Genomic DNA, 4,429 nt, shown 5'->3' with positions numbered 1-4,429 from the left:
ATGATTTCCTTGTTTTTTATTGCTGAGTAATATTCCATTGTGTAGATGTACCACAATTTCTGTATGCATTCTTCAGTTGAGAGTCATCTGGGTTGTTTCCAGCTTCTGGCTATTACAAATAAAGGAGCTACAAACATGGTTGAGCAAATGTCCTTTTTGTGTACTTGAACCTCTTTTGGATATATGCCTAGGAGTGGTATGGCTGGATCTTGAGGAAGTGCTATTCCTAGTCGTCTGAGAAAGCGCCAGATTGATTTCTAGAGTGGTTGTACAAGTTTACATTCCCACCAGCAGTGGAGGAGGGTTCCCCTTTCTCCACAATAAATGTATAAAAATAAAAAACATAAAAACAAACAAAAAACCAAACCAACCAAACAACAACAACAAAAAACCTTTCTACTACATCCTAACAGGCCCTTAGATTTTCTATAAGACCTCTGAGCTGTTCTCAACTACGATCTGCACCAGCTCTTCAGTCCAAGTCAAGTCTTTAGCAAAACCCAATATAAAGAATATTGTAGTTGTGGTAGGTGTCCACATTCCATTTCTGCTGTCAGGTACTTCGTACAAAGGCCTAATGCTACATGACTTGGCTAGAGCTGCACTTTCATGTTTGTTGCATCAGACCAATATTCCAAAGTATGTTACTGATTATGTCATCTGTAGTACAATTATTCAGGAAGTAAAGACAAATAATGTGGGTAGAGAGGCTGCCCTTGGAGCTGGCTTCTTTGACAGGACTCCTGCTCACCTGTCACCATGTCTTGTATCTCTTCAAACCAAGCCATGACCACAGCTGTTGGTTTGATAGCTTCTGGCCAGTGTGATGTCACTGTGGCTGGTCATGTTGAGTTAATGTCTGATGTCCCTATTTGTTATTCAAGAAAAAATTGGAAAATTATGTTTGATCTCAATAAAGCCAAGACTCTGAGCCAGCACATGTCCTTACTCTCTAAATTCAGATTGAATTTTCTATCCCCTGATCTCCCTGCAGTGGCTGAGTTCTCCACTTATGAGACTATGTCCCACTCTCCAGACCGACTGGCTGATGCTTTTGCTGTTTCCTTGCATGGAACAGGATGAATATGCACTACATTCTAATAGTCCGGCCAAGAAGGCACATGATGGAGGACATCTTTCTGATATTGTGCCCTTCAAAATACCAGGAAAGGACAAAGTTACCAAAGGTAATGGGATTTGTCCTTCTTCACTGGAGCAAATGGCCAAACTAAAACATGCATTCATCAAACCCTATTGCACAGTGACAGCTGCAAATTCTTCTTTCCTGACTGATGGTGCTTCTATAATGCTAATCATGTTAGAGGACAGAGCTCTGGCCATGGGCTATAAGCCAAAAGCATACTTGAGGGATTTTATATATGTGTCCCAGGATCCAAAATATCAGCTTTTACTCGGACCGACATATGTTACTCCAAAAGTTCTATAAAAGACAAGATTAACCATGAATGATATTGAAGCTTTTGAATTTCATGAAGCCTTCTCAGGTCAAATTTGGCTAAGTTTAAAGCCTTGGATTCTGATTGGTTTGCACAAAACTACATGGGTAGGAAAGCCAAGGTTGGATCACCTTCTTTTGGATAAATTGAATATCAGCCAGATCAATGTCATTGGGACACCCTTTTGGAGACATTGGCTGTAGGTTGGCCATGACAACTACCAACAGACTGTGGAAGGATGTAGGCCAGTATGCTTTAGTGGCTGCCTGTACAGCTGGAAGACAGGGTCATGCTATGATCATGGAAGCTTACCTCAAATGACTGCTGTAGAGAAGGTGGCTGATATTGTGCCATACTCAAACTGAGCAATGCCATTTCAATTCACTACCAAGTGACACCTGCTGTTCCTAGCTCTTGGTAGGAAATATTTGTGGCCTTCTTAATTATTTTTTGATCAAGCCTTGCCAGTGTTCGAACTTTTCGATAATCACAGCTTCTGCTCTCTAAGTTCCAGACTCTCACAGATGTGTATGCAGTTCTTGTTATCTCTTGTCACAAAAAAATAATTGCTGGAGCAGCTTGGAGAGAGGTTAGCTGAGTCTAGAATCGTCATTGTGACATTTGCAGATTCTCCTTGTTCCAGTCTGTGTCATAGAGATAATCATTTTTTCTAACATACAAACAGATGTGCCTAAATTACGCTACTATAGAAAAAATAATAATCTAAGTATCTCTGAAAACTGAAATGCTTAGAGACATAGATACCTTGTTGGTTGACCTTAATAACATAGATATTTATTAGAAGACTTTGTAGCATTTTAATAGTGGGAGAAGGGCAGATTTTACCGTTACTCATTTAGAACTTGTAACTATTTCAGTCAGTTGTGAAACCACCAGTAATTTAAGTAATACCCTGCCTGATAATAATGTGCTTCCCCCATTGTCTAATTGAAAAAAATTCGTTTCATTGAAGACATTCTCGTTTGTCACAGTTGATGTAACATGTAAAATATTTTATTTTGGCTATTATAAACCGAGAATTGCTAAAACAATCCTCTACAATAAAAGATCTTCTGGAGGTATCTCCATCCCTGATCTCAAGCTGTACTATAGAGCAAGAGTTATAAAAACTGCATGATACTGGCATAGAAACAGAATGGTGGATCAATGGAATCGAACAGAAGACCCAGAAATAAATCTACACACTTACGGACACCTGATTTTTGACAAAGATGCCAAAACCATACAATGGAAAAAAGATAGCATCTTCAACAAATGGTGCTGGTCCAACGGGATGTCTACATGTAGAAAAATGAAAATAGATCTATACTTATCACCCTGCACAAAACTGCAGTCCAAGTGGATCAAAGACCTCAACATAAAACCAGACACATTAAATCAGCTAGAAAAAAGAGTGGGGAATACCCTAGAACTCATTGGTACAGGAGAAAACTTCCTGAACAGAACACCAACAGCACAGGCTCTAAGAGCAACAATCAATAAATGGGACCTCATGAAATTGAAAAGCTTCTGTAAAGCAAAGGACACCATCATGAAAACAAAGTGACTGCCTACAGATTGGGAAAGATTCATCACCAACCCTTTATTTGACAGAGGACTCATATCCAATATATATAAAGAACTAAACAAGCTGAAAAGCAATAAACCAAGTAATCCACTTAAAAAATGGGGAACAGAGCTAAAAAGAGAATTCTCTGTAGAGGAATATCGAATGGCAGAGAAGTACTTAAAGAAATGCTCAACCTCATTAGCCATTAGGGAAATGCAAATCAAAACAACCCTGAGATTTCACCTTACACCCATCAGAATGGCCAAGATGAAAAACTCAAGGGACAACACATGCTGGAGAGGTTGTGGAGAAAGGGGAACCCTTCTCCACTGCTGGTGGGAATGTAAACTGGTACAACCACTCTGGAAATCAATCTGGCGCTTTCTCAGACAACTAGGAATAGCGCTTCCTCAAGATCCAGCCATACCACTCCTAGGCATATACCCAAAAGAGGTACAAGTACACAAAAAGGACATTTGTTCAACCATGTTTGTAGCAGCTTTATTTGTAATAGCCAGAAGCTGGAAACAACCCAGATGCCTCTCAACTGAAGAATGGATGCAGAAACTGTGGTACATCTATACAATGGAGTATTACTCAGCAATGAAAAATAAGGAAATCATGAAATTTGCAGGTAAATGGTGGGACCTGGAAAGGATCATCCTGAGTGAGTTGTCCCAGAAGCAAAAAGACACGCATGGTATATACTCACTCATATAAACATACAACATAGAATAAACCCACTAAAATCTGTACATCTAAACAAACTAAGCAAGAGAGAACCCTAACTAAAATGTTCAATCCCCATCCTGAAAGGCAAAGAGGATGGACATCAGAAGAAAAAGAAAATAGGAAACAACCTCGGAACCTGCTACAGAGGGCCTCTGAAAGCCAGAAGAAAACAGGAAACAACCTTGAAACCTGCCACAGAGGGCCTCTGAAAGCTTCTGCAGTATAGACTGTCAAAGCAGATGCTGAGCCTGATGGCCAACTGATGGGCAGAGTGAATGGAATTCTATGTAAGAAGTGGGAAATATTAAGAGCTGGAGGGGACGGGAACTCCACAAGGAGAGCAACAGAACAAGATAATTTGAACACAGGGAACTTCCCAGAAAATCATACTCCAACCAAGGACTATTCGTGGAGATGACCTGGAACCCCTGCACAGGTGTAGCCCATGGCAGTTCAGTGTCCAAGTGGTTTACATAGTAATGGGAAGAGGGACTGCCTCTGACATAATCTGATTGGCCTGCTCGTTGATCACTTCCCCCTGAGGGCGGAGCAGCCTTACCAGGCCACAGTAGAGGACAATACAGCCACTTTTGATGAGAACTGATAGACTAAGATCAGAAAGAAGAGGAGAACCTCCCCTATCAGTGGACTTGGGGAGGGGCATGCATGC

The 4,429-nt window shown here is 40.6% G+C and overlaps 1 pseudogene; it reads left to right on the top strand.

Moving 5' to 3' along the window:
- The first annotated feature begins 389 nt into the window (after positions 1–389).
- On the top strand, positions 390–1,778 carry LOC129670930 (trifunctional enzyme subunit beta, mitochondrial-like; annotated as a pseudogene).
- Positions 1,779–4,429: the final 2,651 nt, after the last annotated feature.

The sequence above is a fragment of the Psammomys obesus genome, unplaced genomic scaffold, assembly GCF_907164565.1.
Source record: "Psammomys obesus unplaced genomic scaffold, mPsaObe1.curated_primary_1811, whole genome shotgun sequence".
Taxonomy (NCBI): Eukaryota; Metazoa; Chordata; class Mammalia; order Rodentia; family Muridae; genus Psammomys; species Psammomys obesus.
The sequence above is the reverse complement of the archived record's forward strand: the minus strand, read 5'-3'. Positions and strand labels throughout refer to the sequence as shown.